The 12,403-nt window shown below is 40.0% G+C and overlaps 25 non-coding genes across 25 annotated transcripts; all 25 read left to right on the forward strand.

Annotated features, from left to right (window-relative positions):
* Window positions 1-183: 183 nt before the first annotated feature.
* On the forward strand, window positions 184-255 carry trnat-cgu (transfer RNA threonine (anticodon CGU)). The gene has a single exon. It is a non-coding gene; the product is annotated as a tRNA-Thr (tRNA).
* A 552-nt stretch (window positions 256-807) lies between these two features.
* On the forward strand, window positions 808-879 carry trnat-cgu (transfer RNA threonine (anticodon CGU)). Its single transcript has one exon. It is a non-coding gene; the product is annotated as a tRNA-Thr (tRNA).
* A 361-nt stretch (window positions 880-1,240) lies between these two features.
* On the forward strand, window positions 1,241-1,312 carry trnat-ugu (transfer RNA threonine (anticodon UGU)). Its single transcript has one exon. It is a non-coding gene; the product is annotated as a tRNA-Thr (tRNA).
* A 396-nt stretch (window positions 1,313-1,708) lies between these two features.
* trnat-cgu (transfer RNA threonine (anticodon CGU)) lies at window positions 1,709-1,780 on the forward strand. Its single transcript has one exon. It is a non-coding gene; the product is annotated as a tRNA-Thr (tRNA).
* Window positions 1,781-2,161: 381 nt separating this feature from the next.
* Window positions 2,162-2,233, forward strand: trnat-ugu (transfer RNA threonine (anticodon UGU)). The gene has a single exon. It is a non-coding gene; the product is annotated as a tRNA-Thr (tRNA).
* Window positions 2,234-2,629: 396 nt separating this feature from the next.
* Window positions 2,630-2,701, forward strand: trnat-cgu (transfer RNA threonine (anticodon CGU)). The gene has a single exon. It is a non-coding gene; the product is annotated as a tRNA-Thr (tRNA).
* Window positions 2,702-3,252: 551 nt separating this feature from the next.
* Window positions 3,253-3,324, forward strand: trnat-cgu (transfer RNA threonine (anticodon CGU)). Its single transcript has one exon. It is a non-coding gene; the product is annotated as a tRNA-Thr (tRNA).
* A 361-nt stretch (window positions 3,325-3,685) lies between these two features.
* Window positions 3,686-3,757, forward strand: trnat-ugu (transfer RNA threonine (anticodon UGU)). The gene has a single exon. It is a non-coding gene; the product is annotated as a tRNA-Thr (tRNA).
* A 396-nt stretch (window positions 3,758-4,153) lies between these two features.
* trnat-cgu (transfer RNA threonine (anticodon CGU)) lies at window positions 4,154-4,225 on the forward strand. The gene has a single exon. It is a non-coding gene; the product is annotated as a tRNA-Thr (tRNA).
* Window positions 4,226-4,603: 378 nt separating this feature from the next.
* Window positions 4,604-4,675, forward strand: trnat-ugu (transfer RNA threonine (anticodon UGU)). Its single transcript has one exon. It is a non-coding gene; the product is annotated as a tRNA-Thr (tRNA).
* Window positions 4,676-5,071: 396 nt separating this feature from the next.
* Window positions 5,072-5,143, forward strand: trnat-cgu (transfer RNA threonine (anticodon CGU)). The gene has a single exon. It is a non-coding gene; the product is annotated as a tRNA-Thr (tRNA).
* Window positions 5,144-5,524: 381 nt separating this feature from the next.
* Window positions 5,525-5,596, forward strand: trnat-ugu (transfer RNA threonine (anticodon UGU)). Its single transcript has one exon. It is a non-coding gene; the product is annotated as a tRNA-Thr (tRNA).
* Window positions 5,597-5,992: 396 nt separating this feature from the next.
* Window positions 5,993-6,064, forward strand: trnat-cgu (transfer RNA threonine (anticodon CGU)). The gene has a single exon. It is a non-coding gene; the product is annotated as a tRNA-Thr (tRNA).
* Window positions 6,065-6,614: 550 nt separating this feature from the next.
* trnat-cgu (transfer RNA threonine (anticodon CGU)) lies at window positions 6,615-6,686 on the forward strand. Its single transcript has one exon. It is a non-coding gene; the product is annotated as a tRNA-Thr (tRNA).
* A 361-nt stretch (window positions 6,687-7,047) lies between these two features.
* On the forward strand, window positions 7,048-7,119 carry trnat-ugu (transfer RNA threonine (anticodon UGU)). The gene has a single exon. It is a non-coding gene; the product is annotated as a tRNA-Thr (tRNA).
* A 396-nt stretch (window positions 7,120-7,515) lies between these two features.
* trnat-cgu (transfer RNA threonine (anticodon CGU)) lies at window positions 7,516-7,587 on the forward strand. The gene has a single exon. It is a non-coding gene; the product is annotated as a tRNA-Thr (tRNA).
* Window positions 7,588-7,969: 382 nt separating this feature from the next.
* trnat-ugu (transfer RNA threonine (anticodon UGU)) lies at window positions 7,970-8,041 on the forward strand. Its single transcript has one exon. It is a non-coding gene; the product is annotated as a tRNA-Thr (tRNA).
* Window positions 8,042-8,437: 396 nt separating this feature from the next.
* trnat-cgu (transfer RNA threonine (anticodon CGU)) lies at window positions 8,438-8,509 on the forward strand. The gene has a single exon. It is a non-coding gene; the product is annotated as a tRNA-Thr (tRNA).
* Window positions 8,510-8,890: 381 nt separating this feature from the next.
* On the forward strand, window positions 8,891-8,962 carry trnat-ugu (transfer RNA threonine (anticodon UGU)). The gene has a single exon. It is a non-coding gene; the product is annotated as a tRNA-Thr (tRNA).
* A 396-nt stretch (window positions 8,963-9,358) lies between these two features.
* trnat-cgu (transfer RNA threonine (anticodon CGU)) lies at window positions 9,359-9,430 on the forward strand. The gene has a single exon. It is a non-coding gene; the product is annotated as a tRNA-Thr (tRNA).
* A 552-nt stretch (window positions 9,431-9,982) lies between these two features.
* Window positions 9,983-10,054, forward strand: trnat-cgu (transfer RNA threonine (anticodon CGU)). The gene has a single exon. It is a non-coding gene; the product is annotated as a tRNA-Thr (tRNA).
* Window positions 10,055-10,415: 361 nt separating this feature from the next.
* Window positions 10,416-10,487, forward strand: trnat-ugu (transfer RNA threonine (anticodon UGU)). The gene has a single exon. It is a non-coding gene; the product is annotated as a tRNA-Thr (tRNA).
* A 396-nt stretch (window positions 10,488-10,883) lies between these two features.
* On the forward strand, window positions 10,884-10,955 carry trnat-cgu (transfer RNA threonine (anticodon CGU)). The gene has a single exon. It is a non-coding gene; the product is annotated as a tRNA-Thr (tRNA).
* A 552-nt stretch (window positions 10,956-11,507) lies between these two features.
* On the forward strand, window positions 11,508-11,579 carry trnat-cgu (transfer RNA threonine (anticodon CGU)). The gene has a single exon. It is a non-coding gene; the product is annotated as a tRNA-Thr (tRNA).
* Window positions 11,580-12,314: 735 nt separating this feature from the next.
* Window positions 12,315-12,386, forward strand: trnat-cgu (transfer RNA threonine (anticodon CGU)). The gene has a single exon. It is a non-coding gene; the product is annotated as a tRNA-Thr (tRNA).
* The last annotated feature ends 17 nt before the right edge of the window (window positions 12,387-12,403 follow it).

Genomic DNA, 12,403 nt, shown 5'->3' on the forward strand with positions numbered 1-12,403 from the left:
ATTGTGATCATTCCTTTGAAATACATTTTGAGCACTGGTACTGTAGCATTAATACATGATTCTATAGAGAAAAGAGACGAATTAGATAATTAGATGGATATTCAACCCGGGTCACAACCTGGTGACCATAAAAATAACATACTTCCCTCATATGTAAGACCCCATTGAATCTTGAATTGTATGGGCGTGGTGGCCAAGTGGCAAGGCGTTGGTCTCGTAAACCAAAGATCATGGGTTCAATTCCCATCCATGCCTTGAATGTTAGAGTTCTTTGTTATACAAAATGATAAGACTACCTTCCACTTTAATTGCTTCAATATGAAGCCAATGCATTGCTCAAACCAAAGATCATGGGTTCGAGGCCCTTTCTACAACCATTGTTCCGTCTGGTAATCCTTAGAGCAGCCATTCAATTCAGATTATTCCATTAAAATGACTTTTGAGCACCGATACCGTGGCATTAATACATGATTCTATCGAGAAAAGAGACAGATTAGATAATTGGATTGATATTCAACCCGGGTCATAACCTTGTGACCATACAAATAACATACTTAGGAGGAGAAGGTGGTTGATTCCTTCAATATGAAACCAATGCTTTGCTCAAACCAACCTTCATGGGTTTGAGATCCTATTCTATAAGAAATTCAAGTTATTTGAGCACTGTAGATGACAAGATCTACACATAACAACCATGGTATTATAATTTGAGTGCATGAAAAATATGCAAATGCTTTGTATTTGCATGTTATATTTCCCTTTTATCCGTTCATCAAAGTCAGACCTCATTATAGATAGAGGTGTGAGGGCGTGGTGGCCAAGTGGTAAGGCGTTGGTCTCGTAAACCAAAAATCATGGGTTCAATTCCCATCCATGCCTACAAAATAAGAGGTCCTTCTTATCCACACTCATAACAATGATAAGACTACCTTGCACTTTGATTGGTTCAATATGAAGCCAATGCGTTGCTCAAACCAAACCTTTCTGTTCCAGTCTGGTAATCCTTAGAGCCGCCGTTAATGCAGATAAGTCCTTTGAAATATATTTTGAGCACCGGTAACGTGGCATTAATACATGATTCTACATAGAAAAGAGAAGGATTAGATAATTAGATAGATATTCAATCCGGGTCACGACCTGGTGACCATACAAATAACCTACTTTGGAGGAGAATGTGGAGTGTTTTTGTATTTCCCCCGTATCGACGTGTGACTGACCTCATTAGAGGGAGTTCTCTGAGGGCGTGGTGGCCAAGTGGTAAGGCGTTGGTCTTGTAAACCAAAAATCATGGGTTCAATTCCCATCCATGCCTACAATGTGAGAGTTCTTTGTTATCCACACCCATAACAATGTTAAGACTACCTTGCACTTTGATTGCTTCAATATGAAGCGAGTGCTGTTCTCAAACCAAAGAGCATGTGTTCGAGAACCTTTATACAACCATTGTTGCGTCTGGTAAAATAAGATAATCCTTTATTAGTCCCGCAGCGGGGAAATTTAAGGTACTCCTTAAAGCAGCCATTAAATTGTGATCATTCCTTTGAAATACATTTTGAGCACTGGTACTGTAGCATTAATACATGATTCTATAGAGAAAAGAGACGGATTAGATAATTAGATGGATATTCAACCCGGGTCACAACCTGGTGACCATAAAAATAACATACTTCCCTCGTATGTAAGACCCCATTGAATCTTGAGTTGTATGGGCGTGGTGGCCAAGTGGTAAGGCGTTGGTCTCGTAAACCAAAGATCATGGGTTCAATTCCCATCCATGCCTTGAATGTTAGAGTTCTTTGTTATCCACAATGATAAGACTACCTTGCACTTTAATTGCTTCAATATGAAGCCAATGCATTGCTCAAACCAAAGATCATGGGTTCGAGGCCCTTTCTACAACCATTGTTCCGTCTGGTAATCCTTAGAGCAGCCATTCAATTCAGATTATTCCATTAAAATAACTTTTGAGCACCGGTACCGTGGCATTAATACATGATTCTATCGAGAAAAGAGAAGGATTAGATAATTAGATAGATATTCAATCCGGGTCACGACCTGGTGACCATACATATAATAACCTACTTTGGAGGAGAATGTGGAGCGTTGTTGTATTTCCCCCGTATCGACGTGTGACTGACCTCATTAAAGGGAGATCTCTGAGGGCGTGGTGGCCAAGTGGTAAGGCGTTGGTCTTGTAAACCAAAAATCATGGGTTCAATTCCCATCCATGCCTACAATGTGAGAGTTCTTTGTTATCCACACCCATAACAATGTTAAGACTACCTTGCACTTTGATTGCTTCAATATGAAGCGAGTGCTGTTCTCAAACCAAAGAGCATGTGTTCGAGAACCTTTATACAACCATTGTTGCGTCTGGTAAAATAAGATAATCCTTTATTAGTCCCGCAGCGGGGAAATTTAAGGTACTCCTTAAAGCAGCCATTAAATTGTGATCATTCCTTTGAAATACATTTTGAGCACTGGTACTGTAGCATTAATACATGATTCTATAGAGAAAAGAGACGGATTAGATAATTAGATGGATATTCAATCCGGGTCACAACCTGGTGACCATAAAAATAACATACTTCCCTTGTATGTAAGACCCCATTGAATCTTGAATTGTATGGGCGTGGTGGCCAAGTGGCAAGGCGTTGGTCTCGTAAACCAAAGATCATGGGTTCAATTCCCATCCATGCCTTGAATGTTAGAGTTCTTTGTTATACAAAATGATAAGACTACCTTGCACTTTAATTGCTTCAATATGAAGCCAATGCATTGCTCAAACCAAAGATCATGGGTTCGAGGCCCTTTCTACAACCATTGTTCCGTCTGGTAATCCTTAGAGCAGCCATTCAATTCAGATTATTCCATTAAAATGACTTTTGAGCACCGGTACCGTGGCATTAATACATGATTCTATCGAGAAAAGAGACAGATTAGATAATTGGATTGATATTCAACCCGGGTCATAACCTTGTGACCATACAAATAACATACTTAGGAGGAGAAGGTGGTTGATTCCTTCAATATGAAACCAATGCTTTGCTCAAACCAAACTTCATGGGTTTGAGATCCTATTCTATAAGAAATTCAAGTTATTTGAGCACTGTAGATGACAAGATCTACACATAACAACCATGGTATTATAATTTGAGTGCATGAAAAATATGCAAATGCTTTGTATTTGCATGTTATATTTCCTTTTATCCGTTCATCAAAGTCAGACCTCATTATAGATAGAGGTGTGAGGGCGTGGTGGCCAAGTGGTAAGGCGTTGGTCTCGTAAACCAAAAATCATGGGTTCAATTCCCATCCATGCCTACAAAATAAGAGGTCCTTCTTATCCACACTCATAACAATGATAAGACTACCTTGCACTTTGATTGGTTCAATATGAAGCCAATGCGTTGCTCAAACCAAACCTTTCTGTTCCAGTCTGGTAATCCTTAGAGCCGCCGTTAATGCAGATAAGTCCTTTGAAATATATTTTGAGCACCGGTAACGTGGCATTAATACATGATTCTACATAGAAAAGAGAAGGATTAGATAATTAGATAGATATTCAATCCGGGTCACGACCTGGTGACCATACAAATAACCTACTTTGGAGGAGAATGTGGAGTGTTTTTGTATTTCCCCCGTATCGACGTGTGACTGACCTCATTAGAGGGAGTTCTCTGAGGGCGTGGTGGCCAAGTGGTAAGGCGTTGGTCTTGTAAACCAAAAATCATGGGTTCAATTCCCATCCATGCCTACAATGTGAGAGTTCTTTGTTATCCACACCCATAACAATGTTAAGACTACCTTGCACTTTGATTGCTTCAATATGAAGCGAGTGCTGTTCTCAAACCAAAGAGCATGTGTTCGAGAACCTTTATACAACCATTGTTGCGTCTGGTAAAATAAGATAATCCTTTATTAGTCCCGCAGCGGGGAAATTTAAGGTACTCCTTAAAGCAGCCATTAAATTGTGATCATTCCTTTGAAATACATTTTGAGCACTGGTACTGTAGCATTAATACATGATTCTATAGAGAAAAGAGACGGATTAGATAATTAGATGGATATTCAACCCGGGTCACAACCTGGTGACCATAAAAATAACATACTTCCCTCGTATGTAAGACCCCATTGAATCTTGAATTGTATGGGCGTGGTGGCCAAGTGGCAAGGCGTTGGTCTCGTAAACCAAAGATCATGGGTTCAATTCCCATCCATGCCTTGAATGTTAGAGTTCTTTGTTATCCACAATGATAAGACTACCTTGCACTTTAATTGCTTCAATATGAAGCCAATGCATTGCTCAAACCAAAGATCATGGGTTCGAGGCCCTTTCTACAACCATTGTTCCGTCTGGTAATCCTTAGAGCAGCCATTCAATTCAGATTATTCCATTAAAATAACTTTTGAGCACCGGTACCGTGGCATTAATACATGATTCTATCGAGAAAAGAGACGGATTAGATAATTAGATAGATATTCAATCCGGGTCACGACCTGGTGACCATACAAATAACCTACTTTGGAGGAGAATGTGGAGTGTTGTTGTATTTCCCCCGTATCGACGTGTGACTGACCTCATTAAAGGGAGATCTCTGAGGGCGTGGTGGCCAAGTGGTAAGGCGTTGGTCTTGTAAACCAAAAATCATGGGTTCAATTCCCATCCATGCCTACAATGTGAGAGTTCTTTGTTATCCACACCCATAACAATGTTAAGACTACCTTGCACTTTGATTGCTTCAATATGAAGCGAGTGCTGTTCTCAAACCAAAGAGCATGTGTTCGAGAACCTTTATACAACCATTGTTGCGTCTGGTAAAATAAGATAATCCTTTATTAGTCCCGCAGCGGGGAAATTTAAGGTACTCCTTAAAGCAGCCATTAAATTGTGATCATTCCTTTGAAATACATTTTGAGCACTGGTACTGTAGCATTAATACATGATTCTATAGAGAAAAGAGACGGATTAGATAATTAGATGGATATTCAACCCGGGTCACAACCTGGTGACCATAAAAATAACATACTTCCCTCGTATGTAAGACCCCATTGAATCTTGAGTTGTATGGGCGTGGTGGCCAAGTGGTAAGGCGTTGGTCTCGTAAACCAAAGATCATGGGTTCAATTCCCATCCATGCCTTGAATGTTAGAGTTCTTTGTTATACACAATGATAAGACTACCTTGCACTTTAATTGCTTCAATATGAAGCCAATGCATTGCTCAAACCAAAGATCATGGGTTCGAGGCCCTTTCTACAACCATTGTTCCGTCTGGTAATCCTTAGAGCAGCCATTCAATTCAGATTATTCCATTAAAATAACTTTTGAGCACCGGTACCGTGGCATTAATACATGATTCTACATAGAAAAGAGAAGGATTAGATAATTAGATAGATATTCAATCCGGGTCACGACCTGGTGACCATACATATAATAACCTACTTTGGAGGAGAATGTGGAGCGTTGTTGTATTTCCCCCGTATCGACGTGTGACTGACCTCATTAAAGGGAGATCTCTGAGGGCGTGGTGGCCAAGTGGTAAGGCGTTGGTCTTGTAAACCAAAAATCATGGGTTCAATTCCCATCCATGCCTACAATGTGAGAGTTCTTTGTTATCCACACCCATAACAATGTTAAGACTACCTTGCACTTTGATTGCTTCAATATGAAGCGAGTGCTGTTCTCAAACCAAAGAGCATGTGTTCGAGAACCTTTATACAACCATTGTTGCGTCTGGTAAAATAAGATAATCCTTTATTAGTCCCGCAGCGGGGAAATTTAAGGTACTCCTTAAAGCAGCCATTAAATTGTGATCATTCCTTTGAAATACATTTTGAGCACTGGTACTGTAGCATTAATACATGATTCTATAGAGAAAAGAGACGGATTAGATAATTAGATGGATATTCAACCCGGGTCACAACCTGGTGACCATAAAAATAACATACTTCCCTTGTATGTAAGACCCCATTGAATCTTGAATTGTATGGGCGTGGTGGCCAAGTGGCAAGGCGTTGGTCTCGTAAACCAAAGATCATGGGTTCAATTCCCATCCATGCCTTGAATGTTAGAGTTCTTTGTTATACAAAATGATAAGACTACCTTGCACTTTAATTGCTTCAATATGAAGCCAATGCATTGCTCAAACCAAAGATCATGGGTTCGAGGCCCTTTCTACAACCATTGTTCCGTCTGGTAATCCTTAGAGCAGCCATTCAATTCAGATTATTCCATTAAAATGACTTTTGAGCACCGGTACCGTGGCATTAATACATGATTCTATCGAGAAAAGAGACGGATTAGATAATTGGATTGATATTCAACCCGGGTCATAACCTTGTGACCATACAAATAACATACTTAGGAGGAGAAGGTGGTTGATTCCTTCAATATGAAACCATGCTTTGCTCAAACCAAACTTCATGGGTTTGAGATCCTATTCTATAAGAAATTCAAGTTATTTGAGCACTGTAGATGACAAGATCTACACATAACAACCATGGTATTATAATTTGAGTGCATGAAAAATATGCAAATGCTTTGTATTTGCATGTTATATTTCCCTTTTATCCGTTCATCAAAGTCAGACCTCATTATAGATAGAGTGTGAGGGCGTGGTGGCCAAGTGGTAAGGCGTTGGTCTCGTAAACCAAAAATCATGGGTTCAATTCCCATCCATGCCTACAAAATAAGAGGTCCTTCTTATCCACACTCATAACAATGATAAGACTACCTTGCACTTTGATTGGTTCAATATGAAGCCAATGCGTTGCTCAAACCAAACCTTTCTGTTCCAGTCTGGTAATCCTTAGAGCCGCCGTTAATGCAGATAAGTCCTTTGAAATATATTTTGAGCACCGGTAACGTGGCATTAATACATGATTCTACATAGAAAAGAGAAGGATTAGATAATTAGATAGATATTCAATCCGGGTCACGACCTGGTGACCATACAAATAACCTACTTTGGAGGAGAATGTGGAGTGTTTTTGTATTTCCCCCGTATCGACGTGTGACTGACCTCATTAGAGGGAGTTCTCTGAGGGCGTGGTGGCCAAGTGGTAAGGCGTTGGTCTTGTAAACCAAAAATCATGGGTTCAATTCCCATCCATGCCTACAATGTGAGAGTTCTTTGTTATCCACACCCATAACAATGTTAAGACTACCTTGCACTTTGATTGCTTCAATATGAAGCGAGTGCTGTTCTCAAACCAAAGAGCATGTGTTCGAGAACCTTTATACAACCATTGTTGCGTCTGGTAAAATAAGATAATCCTTTATTAGTCCCGCAGCGGGGAAATTTAAGGTACTCCTTAAAGCAGCCATTAAATTGTGATCATTCCTTTGAAATACATTTTGAGCACTGGTACTGTAGCATTAATACATGATTCTATAGAGAAAAGAGACGGATTAGATAATTAGATGGATATTCAACCCGGGTCACAACCTGGTGACCATAAAAATAACATACTTCCCTCGTATGTAAGACCCCATTGAATCTTGAGTTGTATGGGCGTGGTGGCCAAGTGGTAAGGCGTTGGTCTCGTAAACCAAAGATCATGGGTTCAATTCCCATCCATGCCTTGAATGTTAGAGTTCTTTGTTATCCAACAATGATAAGACTACCTTGCACTTTAATTGCTTCAATATGAAGCCAATGCATTGCTCAAACCAAAGATCATGGGTTCGAGGCCCTTTCTACAACCATTGTTCCGTCTGGTAATCCTTAGAGCAGCCATTCAATTCAGATTATTCCATTAAAATAACTTTTGAGCACCGGTACCGTGGCATTAATACATGATTCTATCGAGAAAAGAGACGGATTAGATAATTAGATAGATATTCAATCCGGGTCACGACCTGGTGACCATACATATAATAACCTACTTTGGAGGAGAATGTGGAGCGTTGTTGTATTTCCCCCGTATCGACGTGTGACTGACCTCATTAAAGGGAGATCTCTGAGGGCGTGGTGGCCAAGTGGTAAGGCGTTGGTCTTGTAAACCAAAAATCATGGGTTCAATTCCCATCCATGCCTACAATGTGAGAGTTCTTTGTTATCCACACCCATAACAATGTTAAGACTACCTTGCACTTTGATTGCTTCAATATGAAGCGAGTGCTGTTCTCAAACCAAAGAGCATGTGTTCGAGAACCTTTATACAACCATTGTTGCGTCTGGTAAAATAAGATAATCCTTTATTAGTCCCGCAGCGGGGAAATTTAAGGTACTCCTTAAAGCAGCCATTAAATTGTGATCATTCCTTTGAAATACATTTTGAGCACTGGTACTGTAGCATTAATACATGATTCTATAGAGAAAAGAGACGGATTAGATAATTAGATGGATATTCAACCCGGGTCACAACCTGGTGACCATAAAAATAACATACTTCCCTCGTATGTAAGACCCCATTGAATCTTGAGTTTTATGGGCGTGGTGGCCAAGTGGTAAGGCGTTGGTCTCGTAAACCAAAGATCATGGGTTCAATTCCCATCCATGCCTTGAATGTTAGAGTTCTTTGTTATCCACAATGATAAGACTACCTTGCACTTTAATTGCTTCAATATGAAGCCAATGCATTGCTCAAACCAAAGATCATGGGTTCGAGGCCCTTTCTACAACCATTGTTCCGTCTGGTAATCCTTAGAGCAGCCATTCAATTCAGATTATTCCATTAAAATAACTTTTGAGCACCGGTACCGTGGCATTAATACATGATTCTATCGAGAAAAGAGACGGATTAGATAATTAGATAGATATTCAATCCGGGTCACGACCTGGTGACCATACATATAATAACCTACTTTGGAGGAGAATGTGGAGCGTTGTTGTATTTCCCCCGTATCGACGTGTGACTGACCTCATTAAAGGGAGATCTCTGAGGGCGTGGTGGCCAAGTGGTAAGGCGTTGGTCTTGTAAACCAAAAATCATGGGTTCAATTCCCATCCATGCCTACAATGTGAGAGTTCTTTGTTATCCACACCCATAACAATGTTAAGACTACCTTGCACTTTGATTGCTTCAATATGAAGCGAGTGCTGTTCTCAAACCAAAGAGCATGTGTTCGAGAACCTTTATACAACCATTGTTGCGTCTGGTAAAATAAGATAATCCTTTATTAGTCCCGCAGCGGGGAAATTTAAGGTACTCCTTAAAGCAGCCATTAAATTGTGATCATTCCTTTGAAATACATTTTGAGCACTGGTACTGTAGCATTAATACATGATTCTATAGAGAAAAGAGACGGATTAGATAATTAGATGGATATTCAATCCGGGTCACAACCTGGTGACCATAAAAATAACATACTTCCCTTGTATGTAAGACCCCATTGAATCTTGAATTGTATGGGCGTGGTGGCCAAGTGGCAAGGCGTTGGTCTCGTAAACCAAAGATCATGGGTTCAATTCCCATCCATGCCTTGAATGTTAGAGTTCTTTGTTATACAAAATGATAAGACTACCTTGCACTTTAATTGCTTCAATATGAAGCCAATGCATTGCTCAAACCAAAGATCATGGGTTCGAGGCCCTTTCTACAACCATTGTTCCGTCTGGTAATCCTTAGAGCAGCCATTCAATTCAGATTATTCCATTAAAATGACTTTTGAGCACCGGTACCGTGGCATTAATACATGATTCTATCGAGAAAAGAGACAGATTAGATAATTGGATTGATATTCAACCCGGGTCATAACCTTGTGACCATACAAATAACATACTTAGGAGGAGAAGGTGGTTGATTCCTTCAATATGAAACCAATGCTTTGCTCAAACCAAACTTCATGGGTTTGAGATCCTATTCTATAAGAAATTCAAGTTATTTGAGCACTGTAGATGACAAGATCTACACATAACAACCATGGTATTATAATTTGAGTGCATGAAAAATATGCAAATGCTTTGTATTTGCATGTTATATTTCCCTTTTATCCGTTCATCAAAGTCAGACCTCATTATAGATAGAGGTGTGAGGGCGTGGTGGCCAAGTGGTAAGGCGTTGGTCTCGTAAACCAAAAATCATGGGTTCAATTCCCATCCATGCCTACAAAATAAGAGGTCCTTCTTATCCACACTCATAACAATGATAAGACTACCTTGCACTTTGATTGGTTCAATATGAAGCCAATGCGTTGCTCAAACCAAACCTTTCTGTTCCAGTCTGGTAATCCTTAGAGCCGCCGTTAATGCAGATAAGTCCTTTGAAATATATTTTGAGCACCGGTAACGTGGCATTAATACATGATTCTACATAGAAAAGAGAAGGATTAGATAATTAGATAGATATTCAATCCGGGTCACGACCTGGTGACCATACAAATAACCTACTTTGGAGGAGAATGTGGAGTGTTTTTGTATTTCCCCCGTATCGACGTGTGACTGACCTCATTAGAGGGAGTTCTCTGAGGGCGTGGTGGCCAAGTGGTAAGGCGTTGGTCTTGTAAACCAAAAATCATGGGTTCAATTCCCATCCATGCCTACAATGTGAGAGTTCTTTGTTATCCACACCCATAACAATGTTAAGACTACCTTGCACTTTGATTGCTTCAATATGAAGCGAGTGCTGTTCTCAAACCAAAGAGCATGTGTTCGAGAACCTTTATACAACCGTTGTTGCGTCTGGTAAGATAAGATAATCCTTTATTAGTCCCGCAGCGGGGAAATTTAAGGTACTCCTTAAAGCAGCCATTAAATTGTGATCATTCCTTTGAAATACATTTTGAGCACTGGTACTGTAGCATTAATACATGATTCTATAGAGAAAAGAGACGAATTAGATAATTAGATGGATATTCAACCCGGGTCACAACCTGGTGACCATAAAAATAACATACTTCCCTTGTATGTAAGACCCCATTGAATCTTGAGCTGTATGGGCGTGGTGGCCAAGTGGTAAGGCGTTGGTCTCGTAAACCAAAGATCATGGGTTCAATTCCCATCCATGCCTTGAATGTTAGAGTTCTTTGTTATCCACAATGATAAGACTACCTTGCACTTTAATTGCTTCAATATGAAGCCAATGCATTGCTCAAACCAAAGATCATGGGTTCGAGGCCCTTTCTACAACCATTGTTCCGTCTGGTAATCCTTAGAGCAGCCATTCAATTCAGATTATTCCATTAAAATGACTTTTGAGCACCGGTACCGTGGCATTAATACATGATTCTTTCGAGAAAAGAGACGGATTAGATAATTGGATTGATATTCAACCCGGGTCATAACCTTGTGACCATACAAATAACATACTTAGGAGGAGAAGGTGGTTGATTCCTTCAATATGAAACCAATGCTTTGATCAAACCAAAGATCATGGGTTTGAGATCCTATTCTATAAGAAATTCAAGTTATTTGAGCACCTTAGATGACAAAATCTAAACATAACAACCATGGTGATATAATTTGATTGCATGAAAAATATGCAAATGTTTTATATTTGCACGTTTTATTTCCCTTTTTTCCATTTATCAAAGTCAGACCTCATTACAGATAGAGGTGTGAGGGCGTGGTGGCCAAGTGGTAAGGCGTTGGTCTCGTAAACCAAAAATCATGGGTTCAATCCCCATCCATGCCTACACTATAAGAGTTCTTTTTGATCTGTTATGAGAAGCCACATTCATAACAGTGATTGGACAACTGTGCACTTTCATTCTTCATCATGAAGCCACTGTATAAAACCTTTGCTCAAACCAAACATCTTGGTTTAAGTCCCATCCATACTCCACACTATATCTTTGAGCACTGTAAATGGCAAACTGTACACATAACAACCATGGAATTATGCTTAGATTGTATGAAAAATATCCAAATGCAAAGTTATACAACAATTATTGCATCTGGTACTCCTTAGCATGGCTGCTGAGAAATTGTGTCATCTAAGGAGAAAAGAGATTGATTAGATAATTAGACAGATATTCAACCCTGGTCACGACCTGGTGACCATACAAATAACATACTTAGGAGGAGAATGTGGAGCGTTGTTTTATTTCCCCCGAGCCTTCGTGGGCTCGCTGTCTGCTCGACCTGTGGCCGAGTGAGTACCGATCAATACATCCATCAATACATCCATCAATACATGAAGGTCTGAAGTCTCAGCGATCAGATTTAGTTTAAGTAGCTTCAGAAACTCCAGAAGTCCTTGTTTCCTCATCTCCTTTCTATCTCCTCATTTCCACGTTTCATCTCTTTCTTGTTTCCTTTCTCTTTTTTTTCTCCCCTGGCTTCCTCGTTCCGTCTCTCTTTGTTTCCTCTTCTCATTGTTTCCTTGTCCCGTATCGACGTCAGACCTCATTAGAGTTAGCAGTGTGAGGGCGTGGTGGCCAAGTGGCAAGGCGTTGGTCTCGTAAACCAAAAATCATGGGTTCAACCGCCATCCATGCCTACACTATATGAGTTCTT

Source organism: Anoplopoma fimbria, chromosome 17 (genome assembly GCF_027596085.1).
Source record: "Anoplopoma fimbria isolate UVic2021 breed Golden Eagle Sablefish chromosome 17, Afim_UVic_2022, whole genome shotgun sequence".
Taxonomy (NCBI): domain Eukaryota; kingdom Metazoa; phylum Chordata; class Actinopteri; order Perciformes; family Anoplopomatidae; genus Anoplopoma; species Anoplopoma fimbria.